The sequence below is a fragment of the Balaenoptera physalus genome (assembly GCF_965194825.1).
Source record: "Balaenoptera physalus genome assembly, chromosome: 3".
In the NCBI taxonomy this organism is placed as follows: Eukaryota; Metazoa; Chordata; class Mammalia; order Artiodactyla; family Balaenopteridae; genus Balaenoptera; species Balaenoptera physalus.
This window is the reverse complement of record NC_138890.1, coordinates 136,701,247-136,723,253: the sequence shown is the minus strand read 5'-3', so window position 1 is coordinate 136,723,253 and position 22,007 is coordinate 136,701,247. Positions and strand designations below refer to the sequence as shown.

Sequence of the window (22,007 nt, the reverse complement as noted above, 5' to 3'; positions counted from 1 at the left end):
GGCTACAGTAATCAAGACAGTATGGTACTAGCACAAAAACAGAAATATAGATCAATGGAACAGGATAGAAAGCCCAGAGATAAACCCATGCAACTATGGACACCTAATCTATGACAGAGGAGGACAGAATATAAAATGGAGCAAAGACAGACTCTTCAATAAGTGGTGCTGGGAAAATTGGACAGCTACATGTAAAAGAATGAAATTAGAACACTCCCTAACACCATACACAAAAATAAACTCAAAATGAATTAAAGACCTAATTGTAAGACCAGACACTATAAAACTCTTAAAGGAAAACATAGGCAGAACACTCTTTGACATAAATCACAGCAAGATCTTTTTTGACTCACCTCCTAGAGTAATGAGAATAAAAACAAAAATAAACAAATGGGACCTAATGAAACTTCAAAGCTTTTGCCCAGCAAAGGAAACCATAAACACGACAAAAAGACAACCCTGAGAATGGGAGAAAATATTTGCAAATGAAGCAACTGAAAAAGAATTAATCTCCAAAATATACAAATAGCTCATGTAGCTCAATATCAGAAAAACAAACAACCCAATCAAAAAATAGGCAGAAGACCTAAATAGACATTTCGCCAAAGAAGACATACAGATGGCTGACAGGCACATGAAAAGATGCTCAACATCACCAATTATTAGAGAAATGCACATCAAAACTATAATGAGATATCACCTCACACTGGTTAGAATGGCCATCAACAAGAAGTCTACAAACAATAAATGGTGGAGAGGGTGTGGAGAAAAGGGAATCCTCTTGCACTGTTGGTGGGAATGTAAATTGATACAGCCTCTATGAAGAACAGTATGGAGATTCCTTAACAAACTAAAAATAGAACTACCATGTGACCCAGCAATCCCACTACTGGGCATATACCCAGAGAAAACCATAATTCAAAAAGACACATGCACCCCAATGTCCACTGCAGCACTATTTACAGTAGCCAGGACATGGAAACAACCTAAATGTCCATGAACAGAGTAATGGATAAAGAAGATGTGGTACATATATACAATGGAATATTACTCAGCCATAAAAAGGAATATAATTGGGTCATTCGTAGAGACGTGGATGGACCTAGAGACTGTCACACAGAGTGAAAAAAGTCAGAAAGAGAAAAACAAATATTGTATATTAACACATATATATGGAATCAGAAAAAAAATGGTACAGAGAATCTTATTTACAAAGCAGAAATAAAGACACAGATGTAGAGAACAAATGTATGGATACCAAGGGGGAAGGGGGGGGTGTGTGATGAATTGGGAGATTGAGATTGACATATATACATTATTGATACTTTGTATAAAATAGATAACTAATGAGAACCTACTGTATAGCACAGGGAACTCTACTCAGTGCTCTGTGGTGACCTAAATGGGAAGGAAATCCAAAAAAGAGGGGATATATTTATACTGATTCACTTTGCTGTACAGTAGAAACTAACACAACATTGTAAAGCAACTATACTCCAACAAAATTTTTTTTTAAATGTGATTCATCTACACACACACACACACACACACACATTCTTTTTCAGATTCTTTTCCATTATAGGTTATTACAAGATATTGAGTATAGTTCCCTGTGCTATACAGTAAGTCCTTGTTGTTTACCTGTTTTATATACAGTAGTGTGTATATATTAATCCCAAACTCCTAATTTATCTCCCTCCCTCCCATCCCCTTTGGTAACCATAAATTTGTTTTCTATGTCTCTGAGTCTATTTCTGTTTTGTAAATAAATTCATTTGTATCATTTTTTTAGATTCCACACATAAGTGATATCATATGATATTTGTCTTTCTCTGTCAGACTTACTTCACTTAATATGATAATCTCTAGGTGCAACCATGTTGCTGCAAATGGCATTATTTCATTGTTCTTTAAGACTGAATAATGTTCTATTGTATATATATACCATCTTCTTTATCCATTCATCTGTTGATGGACATTTAGGTTACTTTCATGTCTTGGCTACTGTAAATAGTGCTGCTATGAACACAGGGGTGCATGTATTTTTTTGAATTAGAGTTTTTGTCTTTTTGGTGTGTATGCCCAGGAGTGGGATTGCTGAATCATATGATAACTTTACTTTTAGTTTTTTTAAGGAACCTTCATACTGTTCTTCATAGTGGCTGCACCAATTTACATTCCCACCAACAGTGTAGGAGGGTTCCTTTTTCTCCATACCCTCTCCAGCATTTATTATCTGTAGACTTTTTGTTGATAGCCATTCTGACTGGGGTGAAGTGATACTTCATTGTAGTTTTGATTTGCATTTCTCTAAAAATCAGCGATGTTGAGCATCTTTTCATGTGCCTGTTAGCCATCTGTACGTCTTCTTTGGAGAAATGGATATTTAGGTCCTCTGCCCATTTTTTGGTTGGGTTATTTTTTTTTTTCATTTACAGATTTTTATTTATCCCAGTCTCTTTTCCCCTGGTGTATATGGCAAATGCTAGCTTTTGATGACAAAAAGGATCAGTTGAGAGAATAAATTTGACTCAGTTAAGTCATCTCTTCAATTGGGAAACTGAGCATACTACAGATAGCACTTTAGTAACATCATTTTTAGCTATATGGAAACTTGTCTTTGTCTTTGTTTTTCTGATATTAAGCTGTTTGAGGTGTTTGTATATCTTGGAAGTTAGTCCTGTGTTGGTAGCATCATTTGCAAATATTTTCTCCCAGTCGGTAGGTTGTCTTTTTTTGTTTATTTATGGCTTCCTTTGCTGTGCAAAAGCTTTTAAGTTTAATTAGGTCCCATTTGTTTATTTTTGTTTTTATTTCCATTAATCTAGGAGGTGGATCCAAAAAGATATTGCTGCAATTTATGTCAAAGAGTATTCTGCCTATGTTTTCCTCTAAGGGTTTTATAGTGTCTGGCCTTACATTTAGGTCTTTAATCCATTTTGAGTTTATTTTTGTGTATGGTGTTAGGGAGTGTTCTAATTTCATACTTTTACATGTAGCATGTCCATTCTTTTACATGTAGTTGTCCATTCTTGTCTCCTCTGTCATAGATTAATTGAACTGCAGGGGATATTTCTGAGCTTTCTATCCTGTTCCATTGATCTATATGTCTGTTTTTGTGCCAGTACCATACTATTTTGATTACTGTAGCTTTGTAGTGTAGTCTGAAGTCAGGGAGCCTGATTCCTTCAGCTCCAATTTTTTTTTTTCTCCAGATTGTTTTGGCTATTCTAGGTCTTCTATGTTTCCATACAAATTAAAAATTTTTTTGCTCTAGTTCTGTGAAAAATGCCATTAGTAATTTGATAGGGATTGCAATGAATCTGTAGATTGCCTTGGTAATATGGTCATTTTAACAATATTGATTCTTCTAATCCAAGAACGTGGTATATCTTTCCATCTGTTTGTGTCATCTTCAATAGTCATCCTTCAAAGAAAGGATGTCTTTAAACAGTATATATATTATTTCCATGAAGTCAATTCTTAGCAGTGAGATCCTGGTCCCCTAGAGTTATAAGTCATTTACATTTTATATTAATAGAAATAACCAAAATTTTTTAAAGGTTGTACCAGTTTTCCCACATCCTCTTCAACACTTGGTATTCTCATTCATTTAAAACATTTTTTGCCAATTCCCGAAGCAAACAAAAAGCATCTCACTGTAGCTTAAATTTATTTTTCACTACTTATTAATGATGTTCATCATACATATATATATATATATTTGTATTTTTTCAGCAAATTATCTTTCATGTCCTGTTCTGTTTCTTAATGTTTCAGAAGCAGTCTTGATATAAAGGTTTTATATATTTAGGTATAACAAACCTTTTTCTGCCTATAGATTTGGTCTTTATTTTGTTTACAGTTTATTTTGTGATACATATGTTTTAAATGCTGTGGCATGAAAGGTGTTTTCTCCACTCCCCTTTCTTTTCTCTCTACATTCCCTTCTCTTGGCTTCATGGGACTGACTCTTTGATTAGATCAAGAATACAAAGACTGTGTTAGAATAAATAATTCATCAAAATTACATTACAAGAGATTGCCAATATTATCACCGGAAATTTGTCTTAGCTATTTCAGTCTCAAGGACTTTAAGCACTTAAGATCTCCACCAGCAATGCAGAAGAACTGAAGAACCTGAAATTACCTACCCCCAACTCATCTACCCTACCCTATGGATGGAAAAATTAGGTGAAACCGACTGACTGTATGCTGCAGGGTTGCAAGGGTATAAAGAAAGTGAAAGAAATGAGGGGTATGTGACAAAGAACAGGGAGAGATATCATAAAGATTGGTGTTGTTCTTGTTGTACTAGTAGGAGAAATATAGATACTGATCAACTCTAGCTATTGATTTAACTTAAGGCTAACCACTAAGAGGACGTATTACTTACAAATCATTTAGAGGAATAATGGAACAAAGAGAACTAAATCACACAAAAAGCAGTAAAGAAAAAGAAACACTAAGAAAGCATACAACAGAGAAACCATAAAATATGATTGCAGGAACATGTTCTAGTATATCAGTAACCATGATAAATGGTCATGGGTTAAATTCATGTATTAAAAAAAACCAAAGATTCTCATATTGAGGATATATTACAGCCATATATTCTTTTCCAGAGATCAAAGCATAGAGAGGTTAAAAATAAAGAAAGGCAAAAAGGTATTTAAAGCAATGTTAACAAAGGAATAGCAGAAAGAGTTTTCCATAGTGGCTACACCATTTTGCATTCCCACAAATAGTGTGCAAGGGTTCCAATTTCTACACATCCTCACTGACAACTGTCTTTTTTGTTTTTTGATGAAAGCCATCCTGACAGGTGTGAGGTGATCTCATTGTCATTCTGATTTGCATTTTCCTGATGATTAGAGACATTGAGCAGTTTTTCATATACCTGTTGTCCATTTGTACTGTGGCTTTGGAGAAATGTCTGTTCAAGTCCTTAGCCCGTTTTTTAACCAGGTTATTAGGGGTTTCTTTTGTTTGTTTGTTTTTTTATATTTTTTGTTTTTGCTATTGATTTGTAGGAGTTCCTTGTATATTTTGGAGAATAATCCCTTATCAGATCAATGATTTGCAAATATTTTCTCCCATTCCATAGGTTGCCTTTTCACTCTGTTGACTGTTTCCTTTGCTGAAAAATTTGTTAAGAAGGTAAAACTCATGTTAACTGTTCTTACCACAATAAAAAAATTTTTTTAAACAGCAGGTATAGTAACATTAATATGAGATAAAATAGAATTCAGAATAAAAATTACTAAAGAGGACAAAGATGGATATTTCATATTAATGAAATATAAAATCTATTAAAACTTTATTAGGGTCCTGGATATTTATGCTCTTAACAACTTAACTGTGACATCAAAATCTTATAAAAATACACAGAAAAACTGATAGTTCCACAACCACAGTGGGACATTAATGCATGTATCTTTAAAAATTAACAAATAAAGATATAGAGAATTTGTAATACAGAATCAAACTGCTTAATCTATAAATTGTTATAGAACTTTGTACCCAACAAACAGAACAACACATGGAACATTCACAAAAATTTACCTTGTATTAGGAAATAGAGGAAATGTTGACAAATTTTCAAAGCAAAGTCATACAGATCATATTACCTGATTAAAATAAAAATGTTACTGAAATCCAATAAAATAAAGTCCGATTAAAATTTAAAAGTTGATTTCAAAAGGTCAGTGACCTAAAAGGTAACAACAAAAGGTCAACAGCAGTTCCTGAGTGTCAACCAGGAAAACCAAAGTCTTCTAAATAATATTTGGATTAAAGGAGAGATCAAATGGAATTTGAAAACTATTTAGAAAAGAATGTAGCAACCTATATAGCTAAATGTAGGCGAGATTCCTAAGCAAATGCAAGATCCTCTTAGGAAGTGGGAAAGAGGAAAAGGCAGAGCAGATGACCACTGGATGAGCATCTCTGCTACACAGCTAAACTGACACTCAGGAAAAACATGCACTTAGGAAAAAAAACTCTCATAAAAACTAACTAAGCCTCCATCTCTAGAGGTTAAGCAACAACTAAATAAACAAAAGAATTTAGAAATTAATAAAAATTAAAACAAAAAATTGATGAAATTGACAATAACAAATACATTGGTAAAATTATCAATAAAATCAAAAGCTGATTCTTTAAAAAGACTAATACATAATACAAAATAAAGGTTAGCAAGTTTGATAGAGAAAAAAAGAGAGAGAGAAACCAAATATAAGCAACCTAAGAACCAGAAAGGGAATATAACTACAAATATAGAGAGAGAATTTTTTAACTTAAAAAAAAACACTCTCCCAAATTAATATCAATAACTTGAAAATCTAACAGAAATTAATTTAGACTTAAATCAGAATGTTAAAGTGGTACTTCTTTTTAATTGAAGAATAGTTGATTTACAATGTTGTGTTAGTTTCAGGTGTACAGAAAAGTGACTCAATCATACATATACATATATATCTATTCTTTTTCAGATTCTTTTCCATTATAGGTTATTACAAGATATTCAGTATAATTCCCTGTGCTATACAGTAGGTCCTTGTTGTTTATCTGTTTTATATACAGTAGTGTGTATCTGTTAATCCCAAACTGCTAATTTATCCCTCCCTCTGCTCTTTCCCCTTTGGTAGCCATAAATTTGTTTTCCATGTCTCTGAGTCTATTTCTGTTTTATAAATAAGTTCATTTGTGTCATATTTTAGACTCCACATATAAGTGAAATCATATATTTATCTTTCTCTATCTGACTCACTTTACTTAATATGATAATCTCTAGGTCCATCCAAGTTGCTGCAAATGGCATTATTTCATTCTTTTTTTTAAGACAGAGTAATATTTCATTATGTGTGTGTGTATGTATGTGTATATATATCTTCACCCATTCACGTGAAGATTGACATTTAGGTTGCTTCCATGTCTTGGTTATTGTAAATAGTGCTGCTATGAACACTGGTGTGTGTGTATCTTTTCGAATTAGAGTATTCATCTTTTCTGGATGTATGACCAGGAGTGGGATTGCTGGATCATATGGTAGCTCTATTTTTAGTTTTTTAAGGAACCTCCTTACTGTTCTCCATAGTGACTGCACCAATTTACATTCCCACCAACAGTGTAGGAGGGTCCCCTTTCTCTACACCCTCTTCAGCACTTATTATTTGTAGACTTTTTGATGATGGCCATTATGACTGATGTGAGGTAATACCTCATTGTAGTTTTGACTTGCATTTCTCTCATAATTAATAATGCTGAGCATCTTTTCATATGCCTGTTGGCCAGCTGTATGTCTTCTTCGGAGAAGTATCTATTTAGTTCTTCTGCTCATTTTTTGATTAAGTTGGTTTTTTTTTTTTTTTTGATATTGAGCTGTATGAGCCGTTTATATATTTTGGAAATTAACCCCTTGTCAGTCACATCATGTGCAGATATTTTCCTCCATTCTGTAGGTTGTCTTTTTGTCTTATTTATAGCTTCTTTTACTGTGCCAAAGCTTTTCAGTTAAATTAGGTCCCATTTGTTTATTTTTGCTTTTATCTAAAGTAGGACAGGGCTTCCCTGGTGGTGCAGTGGTTGAGAATCTGCCTGCCAATGCAGGGGACACAGGTTCAAGCCCTGGTCTGGGAAGATCCCACATGCCGCGGAGCAACTGGGCCCGTGAGCCACAACTACTGAGCCTGCGCGTCTGGAGCCTGTGCTCTGCAACAAGAGAGGCCGCGATAGTGAGAGGCCCGCGCACCGCGATGAAGAGTGGCCCCCACTCGCCGCAACTGGAGAAAGCCCTCGCACAGAAACGAAGACCCAACACAGACAAAAATAAATAAATAAATAAATAAATAAATAAATTTATAAAGTAGGACATTTCTGTTGCAGTTTTGGCAGAGGCTCCAAGAGGCATAAACTAAAAGAACAGGTGCAAATACTCCCAATCTCTAAAGTGAGATGCTAACTGATCTGTGCAGATCCTGTAATGTGTTTCCTATCTGCAGCCTACTACCCAGGAAAGGCTGCAAAAGGGTCGAAGTTTTTGGAAATTAAAGGGTGTTGGCTCACTGGCAGTTCCTACTCCCCCCATGGGGGAAAGTGTGTCCCCTGCAGTCTAGGACACACAATGGACTGCTACCTAACTCACATGGAAAGCAAAGCTGGAAAGTTGCTGCTTTCCAATTTACCAATGGTAGATTAAAGATTCATAATTCCTGGAAACCTGCATTGGGAAAGTCACGATGGAGTCATCTCAAAAGGGATTCTGTCCGTGTTAGTTTCCTAGAGCTGCTATAACAAAGTAGTACAAATAGAGTTCTTAAAATACAGATTATTCTCTCCCAGTTCTGGAGGCTGCAAGGCTGAAATCAAGGTATCAGCAGGACCATGCTCTCTCTGAGTCTATAGATAGAATCCTTCTTTGCTTCTTCTTAGCTTCTGGTGGTGGCTGTCAGTCCCTGGCACTCCTTAAGTTGCAGTTGCATCACTCTAATTTCTGCCTCTGTCATGACATGGTGTTCTTCCTGTGTGCCTCTGTCTTCTCCTCCTATAAGGACACCAGTCATACTGGATAAGGGTCCACTCTAATGAAATCATCTTAAGTGAATTACATTTACAAAGATCTTATTTCCAAATAAGGTCACATTCACAAGTGTCAGGGGCTGGGACTTCAATATATCTTTTAGGGGAACACAATTCAACCCACAACAAACACCACCTAAGAGATTATTTGCCAGGAAAAGAAAGAGATTTAAGAGGTCATGTGACCAGCTGAAAACAAGATTCTGCCTGAATCAAGAGAGGTATATCAGATGCAGTGGCATCTCTGGAAAACCCACAGAGCATCCCCAGGGCAAAGAGTTTGATTTAAACAACTCCCTCAACAGAGGAACTAAGTGTCAGATTGCTGCTGTGTCCTTCAACTATAACTCTCCTGGCCCCATCTTTCCTCCACTTTGCAGGAGCCAAAACCACATAGGAATTAGGAGTAGAGGAAGAGAAGAACAAGGCAGGGGAAGTAGAAAAGCCATCAGCCCTCCCTTGGTCCTGCAGGCTGACTGAAGCAGGCCTAAGTCAGGGAGAAACCAAGCTTTGATTTGGACTGAGGCCCAGCATTTGTTTGTCTTTTAACTACTACAACAGGCATGACACATTCATTCCAAAATGAAACTCTTCTTGTAACTGAAAGGGAAAAGATTCCTAAGAGGGAATGGTAAAAATATGGGGCCAGGGGCAGGGAAAAACTAGATCCACAGAATGGGTTTGGATGGGAGCATGTGGAATGATAATGTTGGTTTTCATTATAACCAATGAGTCACAATTTTCAATAATCTGGCAAGGTAAGATATGTTACCAAATTGGTCAAAAGGAAGTTGAGATCCTGTAGAGCTTTATAATCCTAGAAGAAACTGAAAAAGTTTCCAAAGAATTGGCTCATGTACTACATGTTTTTAAAAGAAAAATTAAAAGCAAATTCTCCTTAACTGTGAAAAATGAAAGTGCTGAGATATTAATGGTGAGTAATAACATAAAAGATGTAGAGTGCCTTAAATTCGAGGTTGACTCAATGAGTAACCTCCCCAGTCTGTAAGGAGAATATTGTGACACTTAAACATCAATGGAGATTACACAGCCTTTGATTTCACACCAGTAAAACACTCACTCTAGAGCCTTCCAATAATCCATTCATTTATTCAGTTAGCACATTTCTCTCTCACAGAGCCCAAGCTGCTTCAACTCTTTTACTAGTATGTTTATGAAAACAAACATAACCTATGTTAAGACGGTTAGATAGGAAGATTAAAGACTTCTGGCCTAAGAGAGTTTGACAACCAAGTTCTACATCTATAAACAAACCACAGTTCAGCCCCTAATGCCACACAAATGAATCTGGAGCAGGAAAAGGAAGCCAGTTTGATGTCCACTGTGGAGTTGCTATGTAAAAACTCATTTCTCACTCATATACTATACGCTTTAATTATAAAAAGCATAAAGTGATTGAAATAAGTTTAAAGGGCAATATATTCACACTCAAACAAGAGTTTGAGAAACTCTGCCAGTATTCATAACCACTCTTGTACTTCTTAGGTACCTACAGGAATACTGAAGATCGATTCCAACACTTCCTCTAGATGAACTCAGGTTGGTAGCCTGGAACCTTATCAAAAGAGCCACGTGGCGCCAACATGTTTCCTAGAAGTGCTCTCACTTCCTAGTGGATGTATTTCATTATAACCCAGGATCCATCAATGATTCAGAGTACTGTGGTTTTGAAATGATTAATATGTAAGGGTTGTAATAATGTGAGTCATATGAAGGGGAAAAGATGTGAGGAAATAAAAACATTATAGGAAAGTACACCACAAATCTGCGAACATGGTTAGTCATGAATAAGAGAGTATATAGAGTACACAACCCTGGTCATTCACATTTTCTCCTCATCTGGCAAATGCAGACTCCTAATCTCAGAGGATACATGTAATGAATCACAGACGAAAATCATCATGGATTTTACTTTGCACTATTCACTCAACAGACATTTATTGAATTCCAAATATGTGCCAGGAATTGTGCTAGGTGCACAATTGAATAGAGAGATGGATAGGTGATAGGTAGGTAAGTAGATAGATAGATAGATAGATAGATAGATAGATAGATAAAGATAGATAGGCAGGCAGACAGACAGACAGTCCTGACCCTCAAAGAACTCCCAATTCAGGAAAAGCATCAGACAAGTAAACATTTTTCACTGACTAAAAGCCCAAACACATAACCAAGTATTCTGGGCCAGAACATGGATTTTGAAACGCTCCCAGGTAATTTACATGCCCACACCATTGAACTGGATTAGCTCTTGATATATTTATAGCACTCAGTGTCAATTTTTTCCCCTGAAGCACAAAATAATATCAAGTTCTTAAGTTCCTCAGGGATAACTTACTGCAAGTCGGTAATGTGAATTTAAAATATTCCCTCATTTTATTTGCCTCTAAAATAACAGGATATGAGAAAAAAACACATCTTTTATAAAAGTTCTTTGGCATAGTTAAAATGGCAAATTTCTAGGCAAATACATTTAACTCCTTACATGTCCAAGACCCTGGATTACTGAACAGCATGATGAGTTATGTTTCCTTTTTCAAAGCTGGTACCTAGAACATTGTAATTTATCTCCAACTTAGGCGCCTCTGCAACTAAGGTCATTTAGAGCAAGAACTGTATCTTTATTCAACATGGTAGACCCTGCAGCACTTAGTACATGTCTGCCTTACTTAGAGTAGGTACTGGGTAAATATTGGTTGCATTGAATAGTAGTTCTAAGAGATCATATGACTATGTCAATTAAAATGATATTTCACAGATTTTTTAAGAACTGGCTCTTCAGGGTTTCCATTTCTTTTATTCATTTGTTTGTACCTTCCTTTGTTAATATATTAATTCATTCAATCCACTGAGTGAGTACCTACTGCATGCAAAGTGAAGTGCTGTGCATTGTGAAGGAAACAAAGACAAATCATACAGGGACCATGTCCTTAAGAAGTCCACAGTTTAATAACACACCTGTAGCATTTACATAAATACTTCAAACACAGGACACACCTCAATGTCACATGAAAGGCAGACACTTGTGCTGACTATATGGTAGCTACTGGCCACACGTGGCCATTGAGCACTTGAAGTTTGGCTTGTCTAAGTTGAGATGTGCAGTAAATGTAAAGTACACATCGGACTATGAAGACTTAATATGAAAAAAGCATCGTAAAAGAGCTCATTAAATAGTTTTATATTGATTACATGTTGAAATTATAATATTTGCATCAATAGAATATTTAAAATATTAAAATTAAATAAAATATTTAATTAAATAAAATATTTAAATTACTCAGACCTGTTTCTCTTCAACATTTTAATGTGGCTACCAGAAAATGTAAAATTACTTATGTGGCTCATATTATATTTCTATTGGACAGTGCTGACACAGATAAGGGAGTATAGATGTTTAGAAATCTTAGCAATTATTTTCAGCATTGAGGCAGTGGGGGCAGGGAATCAAAGGAGACTTAATGGAGGAGATGGCATTTGAGCTGAGCTATTTTCGCGAGCTTAGACCCATATGAGAAGTGCAGGTAGAGGTTTCAGGAGGAACAACCTTGAGCTAGACGTTATCCACAACCACTTCCAACAACCTGATCAAGATCTAGCTTTGTACTGCTTGAGGGACTCCAGTTGATTACAACATACTTACTTCCCATCTTCCATTTATTTGTATCTATTCATCTTCAAAGCATTCTCATTAAGTCTCATTTTCACATTTGGTTTTTATAGTATCACCACAGACTCCATGGCCTAGAGTATTCCCTCCGTTTTAATGATGAAAAAACAACATTTAGGAGATTATTGGTAAAACACTCAGGTCACAAGGCCAGTACGTGGTGGAACTAAGATTAGAACACAACAGTTCAGATTAGTTTTCCTTGGGCTCTTTCTCATATATCATACTGCCTTCCTCTCAAAGGATCCCTCTCTCTGAAGCAGTCTTGTAACCAATCCAATATCCTAGGAGTCCTCCAGGTGGAGTCCATTTTGGGCCCAAGCACCTGCTGTGAACCCCTGAGATAGAGCCAGCTACTACAGTGGCCCCAGCTACCCTGAGACAAACCCAAGCTGCAGGCCCAAGGCAACTATTCCCAAGAAATAAGAGAAGGAAAATGTCTTTAAATGTATGCCTGCTGCATACAAAGCACTGTGCTTGGTACTTTGTATACCCTATCTCACATACATTTTGCAGCAAGCTTTGGGAATAAATATTATTAAACTGTTTCAGGATTGGAGATTTCCTGCAACACCTCATACTGCTGACACTAACTGATCATCCACCATCCTCAAAGTCTCACTCTGTTTTCCTAGGCTCATGAAATCCTCCTGGCAGATAATCCTCAGAATCTCCTTGGGATTAATACCTATGAAGTCTGAGCTATAGTTCCATAGTCTAAAATGGTAACTACCTCATCCATTTAAATGCATAACAATATCATCACCTTACATTTATTAACAGTTAACTATGAACTAAGCAATATATCAAGGATTTTCTATACCCACATAACCACACCATGAGGAAGGTTCAATTATTTTTACCATTTTATAGATAAGCAGACAGTTGAAAAAGGTTAAGTGACTTGCTCAAGGTCAGGCAATGGTAAATGGCAGAACTGGGATTCAAACGCTTGACCATCTGTCTCCAAAGCCCAAGTTCTTTCCCACTGTATTATACTGATTCCTTCCCATTATTCTGCAATACCCTGAGGAAACTGAGAGCCACTGAAACGGACCACAGAATCCATACCAAGTAGATAAATCTGCAGGAATGCCACTCCACAGAATAAAGAGAGTTGAACAGCTGGTTTATATCATCATCCTCCCACAACATTTTAGTAGGCAAAGTGGGACTGAATAGCCTTTGCTCCTTACTAGAATGGTCTGTTGATCTGTCCCTTACAACCCAAGGACTGTGAAATGAGACTTCCTAATTTTGCTTTAATGCTTGCTTGGTCTGAAGACTATTTGCAACCATATAGATAGGACTCTCAGTGTATGCTCATCTACATATAAAAAAACCAAGTGACTAGCTGCAGATGACACCACAGGTTAGTGACAAAAGAATGATTAGAATTTTCAGCCCCAACGTTAGTGGCCTGTTGCGCAGCCTACAGTACAATATTACTTCCCCAGAGATCAGAAGGCAATACCTCTGTTTCTGATCCACCATATGCTAGACAATCCTGACAGTCTACTGTGGTTTCATGCCCCAACTGTTCTTATATTACCATCGACCCTGATGATTGCATAGGGAATGAATTTTGTGGTAATGACATGTTCCAGACCTAGGAGAGGATAAGTAATTCACACCACCCCCATATGTGGGTTCTGGCTTCATAGGATAGCAGGGGAGTTATCAGACTTTATATGATTTTACACATGTTTCTGCTGACTCAGAAATGGACGTAAAATATAGAATAGCATGCTGGGACATAGCAGAGTTTTTGAAACTCCCTCGGGGAGTCTTTGTTCCTAAATCAATGACTGGATGCTACATGCTCACGTGCAAGTGTATGCTTGTGTATGTGTGTACAAAATGCACTGGTTTGGGTTACAGAATAAGTCATTTGGAAATCACTCTAGGATAATCCCATGTAATTGCTAACGTGATATTAAAATAGTGCTGATTTCATAATGCTTTTTATTTGACTTAGCTTTCTCATACCATTATGCTTTAAAAAAATAAAGCCCTAGTGAAATTTATGGCTGTACTTGGCTTCTTTCCCTGTGTCTGTGATGCACATAACACTGCAATTTACATTTACCTGATCTTCCATGAAGCTAGACATTTACCAGTACATCAACAGACCTTTCTCAGTAAATAGATGATAGATATTACTTAAACCCTTCTTGTAGTAGAACTATAATAATAATTGTTTTAATAAGGATAGCTTACGTTTACTGAGTGCTTACCAGATACCAAGCACTGTGAGAGGCACTTTACAGGCTCCTCAAAACAACCTTATAATCTGGATGTCATTAATAGCCACATATCACGAATAAGGAAATAGAGACCTTATAAGTAGTAGTACCAGCTGACAAAATCAAGCTTTCTAACTCCAGAGAACATGCTTTAAATCACTATGCAAAATTTTCAAGACAGTCATGGCCATGTTATTTAGTCTCTTAGAAACAGATAAAAGGGGAACTGGATTTCTGGACTTAAAATGTATTAAAATAAAATTGCAAGAATAATTCCTATTTGGGCATGAGCTATGCTCAATCTTGAAGATCCATAACTGCAATACACTCTGATGTGATGAGCACAACTGCAAGGCTCCAAGACAGAACACACTGAGGACCATCATTGAGACTTCTCAATTGAGGGCTCAGATCTTACATTATATGCTAAAGAGGCCACTACTGCCCTATAAATCATGTCTGAAGAAGTCTATCAGCTGCACATGTCCCACACAACCTGACACAATCCTGCACAATCTGATTTGTTTGCACACAGGAGTAAAATAAAGCAAACTGAAGCACATACACCAAAAGTTAGGGTCATCAAATTAAAACACACTCTGTCGGGGATTGGTTCAAGATGGCGGAGTAGAAGGACGTGCTCTCACAACCTCTTGCAAGAACACCAGAATCACAACTAACTGCTGAACAATCATTGACAGGAAGACACTGGAACTCACCAAAAAAGATACCCCACATCTAAAGACAAAGGAGAAGCCAAATGAGACGGTAGGAGGAGCGCAATCACAATAAACTCAAATCCAATAACTGCTGGGTAGGTGACTCACAGACTGGAGAACACTTACACCACAGAAGTTCACCCACTGGACTGAAGGTTCTGAGCCCCATCAGAACCTTCAGAACCACCTGGGAAGTGGTCAGGCTTCCCAACCAGGGGGTCTGGCAACGGGAGGAGGAATTCCTAGAGAATCAGACTTTGAAGGCTAGTGGGATTTGATTGCAGGACTTCAACAGGACTGGGGGAAACAGAGACTCCACTCTTGGAGGGCACACACAAAGTGGTGTGCGGGCATCGGACTGAGAGGAAGGACTAGTGACCCCACAGGAGACTGAACCAGACCTACCTGCTAGTGTTGGAGGGTCTCCTGCAGAGGCGGGGGGTGGCTGTGTCTCACCGTGAGGACAAGGACAAAGGACACTGGGAGCAGAAGTTCTGGGAAGTACTCCTTGGCGTGAGCCCTCCCAGAGTCTGCAATTAGCCCCACCAAAGAGCATGGATAGCCTCCAGTGTTGGGTCGCCTCAGGTCAAACAACCAACAGGGAGGGAACCCAGCCCCACCCATCAGCAGAGAAGTGGATTAAAGTTTTACTGAGCTCTGCCCGCCAGAGCAACAGCCAGCTCTACCCACCACCAGTCCCTCCCATCAGGAAACTTGCACAAGCCTCTTAGATAGCCTCATCCACCAGAGGGCAGAGAGCAGAAGCAAGAAGAACTACAATCCTGCAGCCTGTGGAACAAAAACCACATTCACAGAAAGATAGACAAGATGAAAAGGCAGAGGGCTATGTACCGGATGAAGGAATGAGATAAAACGCCAGAAAAACAACCAAATGAAATGGAGATAGGCAAACTTGCAGAAAAAGAATTCAGAATAATGATAGTGAAGATGATCCAGGACCTCGGAAAAAGAATGGAGGCAAATATCGAGAAGATGCAAGAAATGTTTAACAAAGACCTAGAAGAATTAAAGAACAAAAAAACAGAGATCAACAATACAGTAACTGAAATGAAAACTACACTAGAAGGAATCAACAGCAGAAAAACCGAGGCAGAAGAACGGATAAGTGACCTGGAAGACAGAATGGTGGAATTCACTGCTGCGGAACAGAATAAAGAAAAAAGAATGAAAAGAAATGAAGACAGCCTAAGAGACCTCTGGGGCAACATTAAACGCAACAACATTCACATTATAGGGGTCCCAGAAGGAGAAGAGAGAGAGAAAGGACCCCAGAAAATATCTGAAGAGATTAGAGTCGAAAACTTCCCTAACATGGGAAAGGAAATAGCCACCTAAGTCCAGGAAGCACAGAGAGTCCCAGGCAGGATAAACCTAAGAAGAAACACGCCGAGACACATAGTAATCAAATTGGCAAAAATTAAAGACAAAGAAAAATTATTGAAAGCAGCAAGGGAAATATGACAAATACCATACAAGGGAACTCCCATAAGGTTAACAGCTGATTTCTCAGCAGAAACTCTACAAGCCAGAAGGGAGTGGCATGATACTCTTAAAGTGATGAAAGGGAAGAACCTACAACCAAGATTACTCTACCCGGCAAGGATCTCATTCAGATTCGATGGAGAAATCAAAAGCTTTACAGACAAGCAAAAGCTAAGAGACTTCAGCACCACCAAACCAGCTCTACGACAAATGTGAAAGGAACTTCTCTAAGTGGGAAACACAAGAGAAGAAAAGGACCTACAAAAACAAACCCAAAACAATTAAGAAAATGGTCACAGGAACATACATATCGATAATTACCTTAAACGTGAATGGATTAAATGCTCCAACCAAAAGACACAGGCTTGCTGAATGGATACAAAAACAAGACCCATATATATGCTGTCTACAAGAGACCCACTTCAGACCCAGGGACACATACAGACTGAAAGTGAGGGGATGGAAAAAGATATTCCAGGCAAATGGAAATCAAGAGAAAGCTGGAGTAGCAATACTCATATCAGATAAAATAGACTTTAAAATAAAAACTGTCATAAGAGACAAGGAAGGACACTACATAATGATCAAGGGATCAATCCAAGAAGAGGATATAACAATTATAAATACATATGCACCCAACATAGGAGCACCTCAATACATAAGGCAACTGCTAACAGCTATAAAAGAGGAAATCGACAGTAACACAATAATAGTGGGGGACTTTAACACCTCACTTACACCAATGGACAGATCATCCAAGCAGAAAATTAATAAGGAAACACAAGCTTTAAATTTAAACATTCCACAATAGACTGAATAGATTTAATCGATATTTATAGGACATTCCATCCAAAAACAGCAGATTACACTTTCTTCTCAAGTGCGCATGGAACATTCTCCAGGATAGGTCACATCTTGGGTCACAAATCAAGCCTCAGTAAATTTAAGAAAATTGAAATCATATCAAGCATCTTTTCTGACCACAACGCTATGGGATTAGAAATCAATAACAGGGAAAAAAAGTACAAAACACAAACACACGGAGGGTAAACAATACGTTACTAAATAACATCACTGAAGAAATCAAAGAGGAAATAAAAAAATACCTAGAGCAAATGACAACAAAAACACGACAATCCAAAACCTATGGGATGCAGCAAAAGCAGTTCTAAGAGGGACGTTTATAGCAATAGAACCCTACCTCAAGAAACAAGAAAAATATCAAATAAACAATCTAACCTTACACCTAAAGGAACGAGAGAAAGAAGAACAAACAAAACCCAAAGTGAGTGGAAGGAAAGAAATAATAAAGATCAGAGCAGAAATAAATGAAAGAGAAACAAAGAAAACAATAGCAAAGATCAATAAAACTAAAAGCGGGTTCTTTGAGAAGATAAACAAAATTGATAAACCATTAGCCAGACTCATCAAGAAAAAGAGGGAGAGGACTCAAATCAATAAAATTAGAAATGAAAAAGAAGTTACAACAGACACTGCAGAAATACAAAGCATCCGAAGAGACTACTACAAGCAACTCTATGCCAATAAAATGGACAACCTGGAAGAAATGGACAAATTCTTAGAAAGGTATAACCTTCCAAGACTGAACCAGGAAGAAGCAGAAAATATGAACAGACCAATCACAAGTAATGAAATTGAAACTGTGATTAAAAATCTTCCAGCAAACAAAAGTCCAGGACCAGATGGCTTCACAGATGAATTCTATCAAACATTTAGAGAAGAGCTAACACCCATCCTTCTCAAACTCTTCCAAAAAATTGAGGAGGAAGGAACACTCCCAAACTCATTCTATGAGGCCACCATCACCCTGATACCAAAACCAGACAAAGATACTACAAAAAAAGAAAATTACAGACCTATATCACTGATGAATATAGATGCAAAAATCCTCAACAAAATACTAGCAAACAGAATCCAACAACACATTAAAAGGATCATACACCATGATCAAGTGGGATTTATCCCAGGGATGCAAGGGTTCTTCAATATACGCAAATCAATCAATGTGATACCCCATATTAACAAATTGAAGAATAAAAACCATATGATCACCTCAATAGAAGCAGAAAAATCTTTTGACAAAATTCAACACCCATTTATGATAAAAACTCTCCAGAAAGTGGGCATAGAGGGAACCTACCTCAACATAATAAAGGCCATGTATGACAAACCCACAGCAAACATCATTCTCAATGGTGAAAAACTGAAAGCATTTCCTCTAAGATCAGGAACAAGACAAGGATGTCCACTCTCGCCACTGTTATTCAACAGAGTTTTGGAAGTCCTAGTTATTCAACAGCAATCAGAGAAGAAAAAGAAATAAAAGGAATCCAAATTGGAAAAGAAGATGTAAAACTGTCATTGTTTGCAGATGACATGATACTATACATAGAGAATCCTAAAGATGCCACCAGAAAACTACTAGTGCTAATCAATGAATTTGGTAAAGTTGCAGGATACAAAATTAATGCACAGAAATCTCTTGCATTCCTACACAATAATGATGAAAAATCTGAAAGGGAAATTAAGGAAACACTCCCATTTATCACTGCAACAAAAAGAATAAAATACCTAGGAATAAACCTACCTAAGGAGACAAAAGACCTGTTTGCAGAAGACTATAAGACACTGATGAGAGAAATTAAAGACGATACAAACAGGTGGAGAGATATACCATGTTCTTGGATTGGAAGAATCAATATTGTGAAAATAACTATACTACCCAAAGCAATCTACAGATTCAATGCAATCCCTATCAAATTACCAATGGCATATTTTACAGAACTAGAAGAAAAAGTCTTAAAATTTGTATGGAGACACAAAAGACCCCGAATAGACAAAGCAGTCTTGAAGGAAAAAAACAGAGCTGGAGCAATCAGACTCCCTGACTTCAGACCATACTACAGAGCTACAGTAATCAAGACAGCATGGTACTGGCACAAAAACAGAAATATAGATCAATGGAACAAGACAGAACGCCCAGAGATAAACCTACGCACCTATGGTCAACTAATCTATGACAAAGGAGGCAAGGATATATAATGGAGTAAAGACAGTCTCTTCAATAAGTGGTGCTGGGAAAACTGGACAGCTACATTTAAAAGAATGAAATTAGAACACTCCCTAACACCATACACGAAAATAAACTCAAAATGGATTAGAGACCTAAATGTAAGACTGGACACTATAAAACTCTTAGAGGAAAACATAGGAAGAACACTCTTTGACATAAATCACAGCAAGATCTTTTTTGATCCACCTCCTAGAGTAATGGAAATAAAAACAAAAATAAACAAATGGGACCTAATGAAACTTAAAAGCATTTGCACAGCAAAGGAAACCATAAGCAAGACAAAAAGACAACCCTCAGAATGGAAGAAAGTATTTGCAAATGAATCAACGGACAAAGGAGTCATCTCCAAAATATATAAACACCTCACGCAGCTCAATATTAAAAAAAGAAACAACCCAATCCAAAAATGGGCAGAAGATCTAAATAGACATTTCTCCAAAGGAGACATACAGATGGCCAAGAAGCACATGAAAAGCTGCTCAACATCACTAATTATTAAAGAAATGCAAATCAAAACTACAATGACGTATCACCTCACACCAGTTAGAATGGGCATCATCAGAAAATCTACAAACAACAAATGCTGGAGAGGGTGTGGAGAAAAGGGAACCCTCCTGCACTGTTGGTGGGAATGTAAATTGATACAGCCACTATGGAGGACAGTACGGAGGTTCCTTAAAAAACTAAAAATAGAATTACCATATGACCCAGCAATCCCACTACTGGGCATATACCCAGAGAAAACCATCATTCAAAAAGACACATGCACCCCAATGTTCACTGCAGCACTATTTACAATAGCCAGGTCATGAAAGCAACCTAAATGCCCATTGACAGAGTAATGGATAAAGAAGATTTGGTACATATATACAATGGAGTATTACTTAGCCATAAAAATGAACGAAATTGGGTCATTTGTAGAGACGTGGATGGATCTAGAGGCTGTCATACAGAGTAAAGTAAGTCAGAAAGAGTAAAACAAATATCGTATATTAACGCATATATGATGAACCTAGAAAAATTGTACCGATGAACCGGTTTGCAGGGCAGACATGGAGACACAGATGTAGAGAACAAACGTATGGATACCAAGGGGGGAAGTGGTGGGGGGTGGCGGGGGTGGGGGGATGAATTGGGAGATTGGGATTAACATATATGCACTGATGTGTATTAAATGGATAACTAATAAGAACCTACTGTACAAAGAAATAAATAAAAGAAAATCTGGACCAAAAAAAAAAAAAAAGCCATCTGTTAAAGAGAAAATAAATAAATAAATAAAATAAAATACACTCTGTCCTGCAAGTTTCTGAGTTTATGGTTCTAGCTATAACTAGCTTACAAATAACTTCTAAATTTCAGTCACTTGTTGGAGGAAAAAACATATACGTAAATAGCAACCAACAAGATCTATTATAGCTTATGTTACAATTGTAGCACCATTTATGAGGAGGTACATGTGAGGGCATCTATGCTTGTGTTTGAACACACATGTATGCATTTTTATAGGCTGTATTTATAATCATAATAACTCATGAACATGTTTTCTCAGATCTAGGACTAGGAAATGCAACCACTCCATTTACAGCCAAATCTGCAGCACAGATGTGACCCAAAAAGTGGGCAGATTAGTGTTAATTCTGTTGTCCTCTTAACATGCAAGACTGTTCCTTTTCTGAAAAATAAAGTTAAGTCAGAGTCCACAGTTCGTAGTCCTTGCCAAGGTTCTCTCAGTACAAACAGCTCCCAAACTAAATTACACAAAATTCTGAACGTCCCTGTTTACCTCCAATAAATGTCCTCCCAGGAGTCCATTGGTAACATGCATAAAGCAATGTTCTGTTTCCTTTTCTCTTTTCCAAATAGTTTTGTATACATGAGTCCTATTGTGTTGCTGTTGTGATATTAACTCTGGAAACTGTGGATGGATGTTTGACCACCTTATAAAATAAACAAATTAAACTTTCTGTGGACTGTATCAAGAATCAGTAAGCTACTGTTCATTCCTAAGGGTAACTTTCAATATATTTAGATTGGACAAACTACTGGTCTCTAGGGTTCTGCCAAAGCATTCTACTTGGACTCCAGGCAAAAAAGTTGAGATAGCAGAGACTCTTCTGCCCTAATTTCCTGGCCCCTCTGGCGCCAATCTGGAGAGGTCTAAATGAACAGGC

At 37.2% G+C, this 22,007-nt stretch overlaps 1 long non-coding RNA gene across 2 annotated transcripts in view; it reads right to left on the bottom strand.

Moving 5' to 3' along the window:
- Window positions 1-22,007, bottom strand: part of LOC309657934 — a 138,853-nt gene that overhangs the window by 63,024 nt on the left and 53,822 nt on the right. The window contains exon 4 of one of the 2 annotated variants that reach the window (XR_014261970.1): window positions 7,870-8,545. The exons of the other annotated variant lie outside the window; for it this stretch is intronic. This is a non-coding gene — a long non-coding RNA (uncharacterized lncRNA). Of the gene's footprint in view, window positions 1-7,869; window positions 8,546-22,007 lie in introns of those variants that run through there. 2 annotated transcript variants of the gene reach the window in all.